A 14,034-nucleotide genomic window follows, 5' to 3' on the forward strand; every position below is an offset into this window, starting at 1 on the left:
GGGACAGGGAGATGTCCCACACCAAGAAGAGGGGCCCAAGCAAGAGAGTGGGACAGAAGTAGACAGTCTTGGGTAAAGGACAAGGACGGAGAAGTAGATTCTGTTAAACAAAGTTGAGAAAAAAGAGCAGAGTAATTGACTCTAAATTAAAGAGAGAGAACTGCGGGGAGCAGACTTGAAGCAAAGGGAGCTTGAGAGGAGCCCTGAAGATCCGAGAGGGCAGCCAAAGGTTGGTGATTCCGTGCTGTGGGCTGTAAGGGCAAAGGTGTCCCTTTGGAGCAGTGATGTTCTGCTTGGCATAGCCAAAGATCTGAAAGTGTACTTGGAAAGCGAAGCTTGAGTGTACATGGAGATCCAGGCGAAAGGGATCTTAGAAGGCAAGACTGAAACCCTGCAGGTGGATTCTTGTTGAAGCTGTCCAAGTGGGAGTGACTTTTGGAGAAAATTCCAAGGCTAGTTGTTCAAATGTGGAGATTGGAAACCCTTGTGAGAAAGACAGAATTTCAGTGAGACCGGTTGGCTCAAGGTGTGACAAGCATCTGGGTGGGTTGATGAGAAATCCATGGAATCTATTTTAATGGCATCTATCATTTGTTTTGGGGTTAGGGTGTCTGACCACAGTTCGCCTGTTAATTCACAAGCACCATGGACTTACCCTGAATATTATAGTATAAAATAGGTATTATAAATTGTGATATCTTTCAGAATTTCTATGTTTGTAAAGATAAATCTGGGGTGAAGGAGTAGTGAATATTTGAATAATTTTTTGTGTTTGAATTGAGATCTTTCCATCCATTTTGCCTGGTGTAATATAGTTCATTTCTCCTGTTTAATAAATGTTTTATTCTTTGTGTTAAAAGTTTATCAGCAGACTCATGTGAATTTGTTCAGTAACTTATCTCCACAGTTTCAAAAAAAAATAAAAGTTCAGCTCTATCAAGCCATGTTTCACTCTGGGATCTCACTTGTCCAGTCTTGACATCAGCTGTGATTATAAGTGCAAATGTCAGTTTACGTAGGTATTTGTTGCATGGGGTGGTGTGCTACAGGGTGAAAATCCTGAGTTTTCACCAGAAATAGTGTGGGATGCCACTGTACAGTCCTCTAAATGAATTCATAGCTCAGAAACATGACTGTGAAATTATTATAAGATCTAAAATTTAATTGGGAAGAATAAAACAGCAGACACATATAACAATATACATGACTTCTTAGTTGGCACCAGTACTTTGTAATTTTTTTTTCAAAAATGATTAAGTGTTTAGGATCCTTTGACAATTTTATAGGAATATCTCTGGGCCTCTATGGAATTTCATTTCACCGCAGTGACATAGATATGTAGCGCGATCCCCTGATTTCCCCCATGTTCACATTTTACCAATATCTACCATAAGCCCACCATCTTCCACAGCTACCATGATTACATTTCGTCCCACCTTACTTCCTGTAGGACTCTATTCAAGTCTCCTAATTTTTCCATCCTTTTACATCTGTTCTGATGAAGCCACCTTCCATGCCAGTGCTTCCAATACGTCTTTCTTTTTCCTCAACCACGGTGTCTGTCCCTTTTCAACACTATCATTTTCACCCCATCCTCTCCCTCCTAGGATCTTGATAGGGTTCTCCTTGGTTTAATTTCAACCCCATCATCGTTCACCATTATTTACTGCCACCTCCAGCATGATGCCATCACCAAACATATCTTCCCTCCCATCCTCGTACAGCACTACAAAGTGACTGTTCCCTCTGCAACTCCCGGTCCATTCCAAAATCACCCCCGAACACTTCCTCCCCTTCCCAAGGCCCTTTCCATTCAAATACAGGAGATACAACACCTTTCCTTTTTCTTCCTTTCCCACTTTCCAGCACCCCATTCACTCCTTTCAGTTGAAACAGCAGTTCACTCCTACTTCTTTCAATTACTGCAATCACTGCTCATGATGCGGTGTCCTCTGCACTGGGGAGACCAAGCACAGATTGAATGAAACTTTGAATAACACTTTTATTCAGTCTGCAAGAATGATGAACTTCCGGTCACTTGTTATTTTAATTCTCAGCCCTATTCTCACCCTGGCCTTTGTCCTTGGCCTCCTGAACTGTTCTATGAAACTCAATGGAAGCTTGGGGAACAGTATCTCATCTTTCGATTATGTACTTTACAGCCTTCTGGACTCAACATTGAGTTGAACAATTTCAATAACCATTGCTCCCATCTTTTTTCAGATAGCAGCTGTTGCTAGAGATTCTGCTGCTCCCATTTACACCTCTAAATGCATCTTCCATTTCTTTACTTGTCCCATTGCTATTTCCTTTTGCCTCACACAATCATGCTATTTGTTGTTTAATCTCTCCTGCCTTCAACCATATTGCGGATTTTCACTTTGGTTCTTTCCTCCCCTCCCCCCTTTCCCTGCCTTTGTATTTGCTTAAAACCTGATATGTCTTGTAGGGGGTGGTGGTGTGTGTGTCGGCTTCACCTCTGACTTCTGAGCGGTCTGAATCGCTCCTAATCCCTAGGTTCTAGACCTTGGACTTATTTGGGGCTTGTGACAAAGTGCAGCAGACAACTGGTTTTGGTGCAAGAAAAACTGGGTTTATTGAAGTCACAAATGAACTTATAACATTAGGATTACACTGAGATTATACAGACCTACAAAGTACACTTAGTTAAGAATGGGGAACACACGGCATAATGAGGGAAAATCATGCTACTAATCCCCTTACCCTTGTCCCACCCCCAAAACCTAACTAAATTGCACTAGGAGAGGTCAGGGATCATGCTCACCAACCAGCGTTCCTTGACAGTTCGAAATCCAGCCAGGTAAACCAGTTGCAGTTTTGGGGTATGCTCTTTGTGTCCTCTGGGGCCTGCCGTCCCCACGTGGTCCTGGTCTGTGGAATCTGCGAAGGTCCTTCAGTTGGGTGGAGGGCGCGGTTGTGGGTGGTCGATCTTCGTGGAGGGCTGCGGTTGCGGCCTTGTTGTCTTCAGTTGAGCCTGCCACCCCGTGTCCCTCACTGTGACGTTGCCTGCGGGCCTGCAAACCTCCAGATCTCCTTCCTCCGCTTGGCTCAGCTACCTCTCCCTGTTTAAGCTCCGCTTCAACCGCTCCAAAACTGCTCACCCTCCTACCACAAATTTTGCAGTCAAGTATACCACATTAAGTAACATCCCAGGCATCAGCACACCCAGAGTACAATGCGATAGCCCTCATCATGGGAGCACAACCTTCGTGATCATTGTTCCTCCACTTTGTAACTGGTGGCCCAGTTATACTGTTTTTCGAATTTCTTATCTCAATCCAAATCAAGGTTAGTTCTTTGTCTGATTTTTGGTGGGCTTCTTCAGGTAATTGTTGTCCCATTGTTTTTAATGGGTTCGCATGATGTTTATCGTTCTCTTCCTGTCCCCATAATTAGTCTTGAACTGCAAGCCATTGTATATGTGGAATATTGATAGGTTCGCATAATCGCATTGATTGCTGCCTTCTTGCCTACCTTAGTAGTTAGTAGCGATTATTTATGCAGGATTTTGATGGGCTTTAGTTTCGTGTAAGATGAAATCTTTCTCTGGGTTGATTGTTTTAAAGGGAAGAATGCGTATTCTGTCTCCTCTTGTTGTCTGGCCCCAGGCAACAATCCACACTGCACTCAACAAGCCCAGGCATGTCCAGTCCCAGGCCTTCATGGGCCCAGCCCCCTGTCTGCAGGGTTCTACACTTAACTCAGCAGTTGGGTCCTCTGCCATAAAAGTCCAAAAGTCATATCCTTGTTGATGATATGAAAAATTTGGGAATTTTGAGAACCCCTCAGTTTCTAACTCTTTCCAGTTCTGATGAAAGGTCATTGGCCTAAAACTCTAAGCAGAAATGTAACTGTTAAGAGGAGCTGAGTCTGGGTCCAAGCAGGGCTGCTAAAACCCAAAAGGTGGCACCAGGTTGGGAATCCAAGATGGTCCTGCCCACCCAGAAGGAAAAAAACAGTAAAAACTGAGAAATAAGAATACTGGACCAAACTGTTTTTTTTTTCTTTCTGGCACTTCTGGATTTAACTGGGTGGGTTGACAGACCATCGGGAAACACCTTGGGATCCATTGGTTAATTAATTTCAATATTTAAATCTCCAATGAACAAAGGATTTAATCCAAGATTCTGGCTTTAACAATCAGTGCACAGATTCCCCAGGTCACGTGGAGCTTTCTGGGGTTAACCAGGCGAAGCATAGCAGGGAATGCTTCCATAGTGAAACAGACAGGCTGGGAAGTCTTCAAGCAGTGAAACTGAAGAGCTGCAGCCATCCCTAAGTGACAGGCTTGAACTCACAGCACTTCATCTCAGAGATTGCTTTCACTGATTGAGAGATGATTGCCAACTTCTTGGAAGTCAGTTTATCTGTATTAGACTTCACTCACCATGAGTTACACTTCTGTGCTGTCAGCCTTTACTCTGCAGCATGGAAGCAACTAATGCAGCTTTGCCATGGACTTCTGATGAGGAACAAGAGGGGCAGTACCAACACCAACAACAGCAGGAGCAACACCAGCAGCAGCACCAGGTGCCTGGTCCTCAGCCACATAGTGCTCTGTATGATAAAGGGGATGGACCCAGAGACCCAGTTCAAAAGAGTCATAAGCCCCAACACAGTGTCTACAGGCAGAGGATCAGCATTCTCAGCATGTGTGAGCACCAGTGTCCCATGTCAGGGCTCAGTCTTTCACAGCAGGTCATTGCTGACATCATTAGCCTCTTGAAACAAGAACCCCTTCCCAGTGGCCAGGTGGTATGCATTGCCAATGGCCATCAAAGTGGCTATCACTGGAAGGGCTCACACACCCCTACATGCCACCTCTGATTCTCTGCCTCTTGTGGAGTTCTGTGCTCTCCTCCTTTGTAAGGAGAGCGAACGGAGTTTTAAGTGTTAGAAATGGATTGCGCGGAGAGTATGGTCGGACGATATTTGTGAGCAGTGACTGTGGGGCGTGGGATTGAGATGGCTCAAAGGTGAAGGTGCGGGGGAGTGTTTCCTGTTCAGATGGAGATGTGAGGAGGTGCTTGGAAAAGAGGGATGAGTACAGCTGCAAGATGGATTGGTGAGGAGCGCTGTGCAGGAGAATGCTGGGGAAGTCAGTGTGGGCTAAGCACCTGGAAATATTATCCGACTCATCTGCCATCACTGCTGAGGCCCTGGATCCTCTTGGTGCACCCTCTCCAGTTTGGAGGGATTACACTCCTGCTGCTCACTTCCTTGGCCACTTCTCTCCACACATGCATGGCTTGAGAGGCTAGCCACTTCTTCCCATCCTTTGGAAAGATCACATCACTACAACTCCCCCAGCAAGACCTCCAGGTAAGAATGAGAGACACAGGAAGCAGCCTGCCCATGTCTCCTCTCCACTCTTATGGTTGTTGCTGCCTCAGGAATCAATGTCCAGCTCAGCCATTCTGACCTTTGCCAGGGATCCTTTAATTAGGAATGTACACTGATGACACTCAACTCTACCTCACCAGCACCTCTCTCAACTCCTCCACTGTTGCTACATTATCAGACTGTTTATCCAACATCCAGTACTCTACTCTCCTAAATAAATATCAGGAAGACTGAAGCCATTGATTTTGGTCCCCACTCCAAACTCCATTCCCCAGCCACTGACTCCATCCCTCACCCTTGCAACAGTCTGAGAGACTGAACAGATCTATTCGTCATCTTGGTGTCCTATTTGAGCCTAAGATGAGCTTCCAACCATATATTTGCATCATAATTCAAACCTCTTATTTTTACCTCCATAACATCGCCATTGCTGAATCCTCCACTATAAAAATCCTAGGGGTCACTGACCAGAAACTGAACTAGACTACCTATATAGTTACTGTGGCTACAAGAACAGATCAGAAGCTAGGAATCCGGCAGCAAGTAACTCAACTCCTGACTCCCTCAAGCCTGTCCACCATCTACAAGGCGCAAGTCAGCAGTGTGATGGAATACTCTTCACTTGCCTGGATGAGGGCAGCTCCAACAACACTCAAGAAGCTTGACACCATCCAGCACAAAGCAGCCTGCTTGATTGGCACCCCATCTGCAAGCATTCATTCCCTCCATCACTGATGCACAGTGGCAGTAGTGTGTACCTTCTAGAAGATGCACTGCAGGAACTCACCAAGGCTCCTTAGACAGCACCTTCCAAACCGCTACCATCTAGAAGGACAAGGGCAGCAGATGCACGGGAGTTCCCCTCCAAGCCACTCACCATCCTGACTTGGAACTATATCGCCGTTCCTTCGCTATTGCTGGGTCAAAATCCTGGAGCTCCCTCCCAAACAGCACTGTGGGTGTACCTACAACAAATGGACTGCAGTGGTTCAAGAAGGCAGCTCACCACCACTTTCTCAAGAGCAATTAGGGATGGGCAATAAATGCTGGCCTAGCCAGCGATGCCCGCATCCCATGAATAGATTAAAAAAAGCAAGTAACCATTCATTTGTCAAAACTAAACTTAAATCCTGCAACCTTCCATTTATGAAATTTCATAACTTCTATTTAAGTACCGGATAATCAAAGACTTTTTGCAGAGGAATAAAATGTGACAGGCAGTTTGATGCATCAATTTATTTATAAAATAAAGTAGGCATCAATGAAATTTGAGGCCACGAGTGTGCATGAAAATAGGATTCATTAATATATTATTTCAATAATCATGGAAATGGTTAACCAAAATGAATATAATTATCAAGATCAATTCAGCTTTTATGCAATGGTTTGGCTTCTGTAAACTTCCCTGATGGTTGACCTACATTGAAAGGCCAAATGATCAAGAATTTACTGCCTGAAATGGTAGTGCAAGCAGGCTCAATAGTAAGTGGCAAAAGAGAATTGGGTACGAAATTGAAAAAGAAAAACTGCTGGGCTTTGGGGAAAGAGCAGGACTTTGGAAGTAATTGAATAAGTCTTTCAGAGAACTGGCACAGGCATGATGGATCAAATGGCCCCCTCCTGTGGTCTATGAGTCTATGATGAGTTACTGCAATGAGTTCAGCATTGGTATCAGCTGCAAGTTCCATTGAACCAACATTTAATTTATAAAAACCTGGTCCTTTATGGTCCCAAATTACTTGAAAATAGGATGAACATTAATAGCTTTATATTATTTCTAGCAAGCTGTATGTTACATTAATTCACTTCGCAGGATAAAATATATTTATCAATCTGTTAACAAGTGTAACAAAAATTTATCAGCAATCTGATTTCTTATTAATTACTGTAACACTGCCAATATTGATAATATTGAAACAAATAATTTAAATTAAGAACACCCTCCACATTTTCTTGAAATATCTGATGATCATCAATTGAACTAATTTTAAATAGTTCTTTTATTTTGAAGCAACTTTCAGATAATTTCCTGTAAGTAATGGTAATAAATATTTAGCATAATATCTACAGCAATGGAGCATGGTAGTTATCCGCATGCTGGTGACACAATACTCAAACTAAAAACTAAAGCTTAGTTGAACACAATATGAGAAATGGGACTAGTAGAGAAGTAGAAATGTGATGGATTTTATATTGTTTAACATAGGGTAGAGCAGGTGAAGCAAGATAGAAAGTCAGGGATAGGTGGGAGCTAAGGAGAGATTGACAAAGATGTCATGGACACAAGACAAAGAAAGTGTTAACAGTGGTGATAAAGGCTAAAGAAGTTGCTAATAATAGCATAAAGGTCAGAACATGATGTGTTAATAGCAGAACAAGGGTCACCCAGGCCATAAACAAATGGACACATCTATTTAACATTAAACAGGTATAAGATGTATTTGATAGGATCAAATGAAGAGGAGTCGGAGAAAGCCAATCGATGGGTGAGTTGGGTCGAATGATGTTATGTATGTTGCAGACTCTATGGGGTGCATTTTACTGGGCGGGGTGGAGGGGGTGGGTGGGTGGATGGTGGCAAGATTTCCACTCCCAAACATCAATGTCAGAGGAGAGTCTGCCTCCGCCTCCACTTGGCCAGCTCACCCCGCAGCCATTTAACAGACCAATGGCTAATAAATGGCTTGAGGCAGGCTTTCCGTCCCATATGGGGAGAAAGTCCCGCCTCAGAACAACCAGCCAATCAAACGGCTGGCAGCTCTCTCCACCCAGCAATGCCACCAGGAGTGGCAGCAACTACTGGGACTGCAGCCAATCCCAGAAGAAGGCATGATGTGATGGAGCCCAGGCTTTAGGGTAAGTCTGGAATATCGTCAGGTCCAGGCTTGAAGAGGGCAGATGTGGACAGTGAAGGAGAGAGGGGAAACATGGGGGGTGAAGGGGTGGCAGTGGGAAGACTTTCGGGCTGGCCTCTCTTGGGCACAGAGAGCCCATAAAGGAGGCACCACCCATCCCCCACCCCCACCTTTCTGGCCACCAGCCTGAGCAGCGTAACCTGTATACTTGGTGTGGGCCAGTCCTGCCATAGGTTAATCTTATGTGTTGGTGGGAGTCGGCCCTTAAGTGGTCATTAATTGGCCACTTAAGGGCCACAATTGACCCACGGGTGGGCAGACTTCCCTGTGCCTCAAATGCTGCCGGTAAAATTGCAGTGGGAGCAGAGGTGGGTGGATAGATGGTGGGAATTGTGCCCATGGCATGGTGCCCAACTTTATGACCCCCACCTCCCTCTCCACCACCTACCAGCCCACCCACAGGGCAGCTGTAAAGTCCAGTCCTATGTAAGTTGTATTATTATCTTCAAAATTTTGAAAGGACGCTTCTTTGCAAACAAGATCATTGAAACATAGTCATTCACTTCTTGTATTGGGTATCATATCACAAGGTCTATGAATAGTCCTGTATCTGTTGGCTTCAGATTGACTATTGAATAAAGTCAGCCTCAGATATTTTGTTTAAAAACCTTTGAAGAAATATTGAAACAAAAGAGATTAAGAACTATTCTGTCAACCACATCTGATTAATAGCCATAAACTTGTCAATTTCATAGGATGTTGCTCCAGACCATTTTGAATGGTCACTGATTGCAGGATATTAATATTTTGTCAAGTCATCTACTGGAAATCATGACATCAATGAATGCAATCACCAGACATGGGCATATTAAAACCACTTTTGATTGATAAGAATCAACCACAGATAATTCATTCTTTTTTTCAACTAAGTCCCTGCAGCTTGAAGAAGTACAGCAAGCTTTAACATTCTTTAACCTTGTGTGTGCTGACTATCAAAACATTAATATACCAACACAAGAAAAAAATATTTATTTATTGGCACAGGCAGCGGTAGGAAATTCCAGGCAGCAATTATGACCACAAATGTTCCCAAACAGATCACTGGACATGTCGAGCAAGTGCCCAACTGCAGATATATGTCTGTAGTGAGCACAGATGAAGCTGCTGTCTCTCAAGATGATACCATATCTGGTCCATCTAGCCCCATGTTTCACATTACAATAGATGCACCAGAGAGGACAGGTTGGCCTCACAGCTGTAGAAAACAGAAGGGAAATGTCACAACCTAGCAAGATAAGGATCCATCTCACAAGAGGCTCCTGCAGGCTCCATGAAAATCACAATCTCACTCAGTTCACTTCCACTCACTTCTATTGGAAATAGAAGGCACCCTGATATAGATTTTAGGAGACACACACCAAGGAGAAGAAATAAGTTCAAAAACATAAAACAGACCACAAAATCACTGACCCCCTTTTAGTGAAATAAATTGGTTGCACTTTATTTCAGGGACTTGCTTTCTACTGATACAATTAGGAATCAAACTAAAAAGGTGCTTCTTGAACGAGAAGACCATGGCCAGGATTTTGCTCTCGTCAGACGGGCTCAGCGGAAGTGGGCGGGAGCGTTTGGGAAGCCAACCGCTGCCTGTGATTGGGGCCCGACCGCGATTTCATGCTGGCGGGCCAGTTAAGGCCCACCCAGCGTGAAACGTGCTTGGCAGTGCTCAGCGCTGCCTGTGTGGGAGGGAAGAGGAGGGCGAGCGTGGAAGTTCTCGCATGCGCGTGGGTGCACGCGAGAAAAGCTCCCTGAGGTGCGGAGCTGAGGGGAGATGAAGGTTTTAAAAATGAAAAATAAAGAATTTTAAAATGTTACAAAACATGTCCTCTCATGTGGCTCTGTCGCGTGAACGGGGACATGTTATTAATGAATAGTTAAAATTTTTATTTCATTTTTAATAGCTGTTGGAAACTCAACTCGCCCGTGGATGAGGTTTCCTAAAAAATCCAAAGGTTGGACGGGCAGCAAAATAATTAATTAAATTAATAATTTAATGGCCTTAATAGGCCTTTTCGTCATTGGCGGGCAAGCTGCCGAGCCTCGTGCGTGCCCGCTGACCGAAATATCGTGCGAGTGCGCGATGCAGTTGGGATGCTCGCCCGACGTCATCGCGCCACATTTTATGCCCATTCGGGTCGGGCATGCGCCCACCCGACGAGCTAAGAATTATGGCCTATGACACGGTCATCAGCAAAATTACATGTGAAGTAATTTGAACCTGGTTGCAGATGGGAATGAATGAATCTGCCTGAGATCTGCTTCAAATAATGGGCCCCCTTAGAAATTATTTGGTGCATAAGTGGAGAGAAGAGTCAGCAAAATATACCGCTAAATATTTTCCCAATCTTACATGGCCAAAATCTGTCAGTGGGGGTCTCTCATGAGGCAGAAAATCTAATGCAACATATCAAAAGTGGGGAAAGTAAATTGTTGAATAGCTTTTTTCTTCAGGATTTCTTTATTTTCTGCCCAATTCTAAATCGTCAGCCTCTGGTTTTAGAATCTAAAATGTTGGCAAGAGCTTTCATGTGAGTTGTCACACTTAGGTCACACTTAACATATTCTTTATTATTTAATATTTTGAAATTTGATTGCTTCAATCAAACATATCACTTTTACTCCCCAGGGCAAACACTCATATCACTTTCCCAACAAAAGGCAGGAATGGAAAGAAAAGGTACTGCTATCTTTTCACTTTATGTAAATGCCCAGGGGATTTAATTGATAGTATCTGTGTATCAGTCAGGACTCTAAACACAATGCAATAATACTCATGGACTGTTGGGATGACGTACCTTGTTGAAACAGCTTTGCTCTATATATAACAGCAACAACAATCTTTATTTATATCGTTCCATTAATGGAGTAAAGCCTGCCAAGGCACTTCGTAGAAGCATCATCAAACAAAATTTGACACTGAGCCACATGAAGTTATGTTAGGATAGATGATCAAAAGCTTAGTTAAATAGGTAGGTTTAAAGGATTCAAGGAAGTTTACTCCAGAGCTTAAGGTCTTGGCAGCTGATGGCATTGCTGCCAATATTGGAGCAATTAAAATTAGGGATCCTCAAGAGGCCAAAATTTGAGGAGTGCCAATATCTCGGAGAGTTGGAGGAAATTATAAAGATAGGAGGGGGCGAGGCCATGGAAGCATTTGAAAATAAGGATGAGAATTTTAAAATCAAGGTGTTGCTTGACCGGGAGCCAACATAGGTCAGCAAGCACAGGGGTGATTGGTGAATGGAGTTCGGTGCGAGTTAGGACATGGACAGTGAGTTTTGGATGATCTTAGTATTGTACCTAAGGGAAATGTTTCATTCAGACGTTGGATTAATTAATTGAGAAAGTCTTTCATTTTCTAGGACCAACTACCTTCATCTTGAGGGTACGGAAATATACTAAAAAAAATGTTCAATGTTTACCAAAACAATTAAGTTTTTTTTCTAAATTCTTTCTTGTGATGTAGATAACTGATCTTTTCTGGATAGACAACACTGGTCATCTCATAGAAGGCAAAATGCCCTACTTAATCCAACAAAACATGGACAACATAAATTTATTTGGGGGTGAACACACTTAGGCTGCCTCGCTTCATGTCTATGGCTAACCTGATGCAATTTTCAGATGGGTCTGTTAATGGGTGCGCACCACAGCTGCCTGTTTTCAGTAGAAGGTTTATGAAATATGTAACCTGTGGTCCCAAAATTTGCAATTTTCAAGTGCACACTGGCAGGGTTTCTGCTATCAATGATATATACATTTGTAACATGTGTTTGGCAGAACTTATATCAAGGTAACACTGCGAGTTACTGCCAGCTCATGGTTGACCAGGACCGCAATCAGTTCCACCTCCCCACACAACCCAACATCGCATGTTTACCCCAAGGCCTTACCTGCTGGACAATTTCTCACCCTCCTAAAACTGGCAAGCTGTTGTAGGGTGGTATTTGAATTCAATAACAATCTGGAATTAAAAGTCTAATGATGACCCCAAAACCATTGTCAATTGTTGTAAAAATCCATCTGGTTCACTAATGTCCCTTAGGGAAGGAAATCTGCTGCCCTTTTCTGGTCTGAATCGAGACCCGAAACAATATGGCTGACTCTTAAATGCCCTCTGAAATGGCCCAGCAAGCTACTCTGTTGTACCAAACCACTAAAAGCAAGTAAACAAGGAATGAAACCAATGGACCACTTGGCATCAACCTAGGCACCAGGAACAACAATGGCAAACTCAACCCTGTCGACCTTGAAAAGTCCTCCTTACTAACATCTGGGAGCCTGTGCCAAAATTGGGACAGCTGTCTCACAGACTAGTCAAGCAACAGCCTGATACCCACATCTCGTGAATGAATTTTAAAAAAAGAGTGCCCTAATTGTCTATAGCTTGCCAGCAGCATTTAAATGAGGTACTCACCAGAAAATGGTTTAGGTCCCCTCATACTGTCGTCAGGTTGGGTGGTGTGGCTAACTCTTCAACTTCATGCCTATTTTGGTTGTAAGTGGAAAATTGTCTCCATTATACCTGACAGTGTGACCTGGTCAGTCTTCACCAGTCTGACATTCAATTAGTGGTGAAAAAAAACACCTTTGCAGTGGCTATTCACCCAATTAATTATTTCAAAGGCAAAGATCGCCAAATAACTTGCTTTTGGTTGCCTTGTTTATGAGTTCTGAGTTTATCTTCACCACTAGAATACAAGAATACAATCAAGCTCACTGAAGGAACTCTCTGGTAAGTGACTAGCCCGCTTAAGGGAATGAAATCTCAGTGCACGAGTTCTCTTCTGATTTCCCAACCTTTTCCAGATCATTTAAATTAATTAGACAGTGTCTAAGCAAATTACAGTACTCAGCCACCGCCAGCCATTAGCAGCCTATTTGAAATTGTAAAAATGTGTTTCAGTAACTGCAGCAGTGTCATTAATGTTGATAAGTTGCTACTTGTCTGTGACTCTCCTGACATGTTGTTGTCTTCTTACAACCACTTTGAACACCAGGCTGGCAGAACATCATAGCTGTCTGAACGACTGAGATATAATTGAAGCAGCAGTTTACGTCAAGGCACTGATTCAATCAGATCTTCTACTTGCATCAAGTTCATTCCAGTAGGGGCTACGGGATTTCAGACAGATGCATTGCTTCTTTTTTGAAGTCCTATGTGAGTGTTTGTTAACTGCCAGCCAGTAATGTTCTTTGAGGAGATGTTTTCCCTGCAGACATCAGGAGGTTCAGTGTGTGCTAGCATAGGAAGCCATTCGAGCTGCATTGTTCACAGCGCTCCAGAAATAATCCTCATGACTCCTCGGAGGTGGATATTTACCACGTTTATGCGGCAGCTGCTGAGCCAGGTTGAGCAGCAGGACTCTGCTGTTGGGTAGGCTAGCGTGAGTGAAGCAGCGCATAGTGTGTTGGCTCTACTGCCCCAGGCGGTACCTGTAATCGCATGAGAGTCACTCTTGTCTTGACCTCAGCTCTGGCATTCCGGAGGTTTTGGTGCTAGGTCAACATACGGTCAAGAATGATGCCAAGGTATTTTGGGTCGTGGGTGGGGGTTGGCTACAGAACTGGACATGAAGTTCTTCCCTGGCCTTCGACGTGCTCAGCCTTGGCAGCATTTGCTCAAAGTCTCCATTTTCTGACATAAGAAATAGCAGCATATAAGTTAACTCTGTGTATGAGGTGACCCCATTTTTCTAGCCACAAGAATAACTGTGAGGAACCGTTTTTAGAAAATTTGAAGGACATTGAATTT

This window comes from Cetorhinus maximus, chromosome 8, assembly GCF_964194155.1.
Source record: "Cetorhinus maximus chromosome 8, sCetMax3.hap1.1, whole genome shotgun sequence".
NCBI classification, from domain to species: domain Eukaryota; kingdom Metazoa; phylum Chordata; class Chondrichthyes; order Lamniformes; family Cetorhinidae; genus Cetorhinus; species Cetorhinus maximus.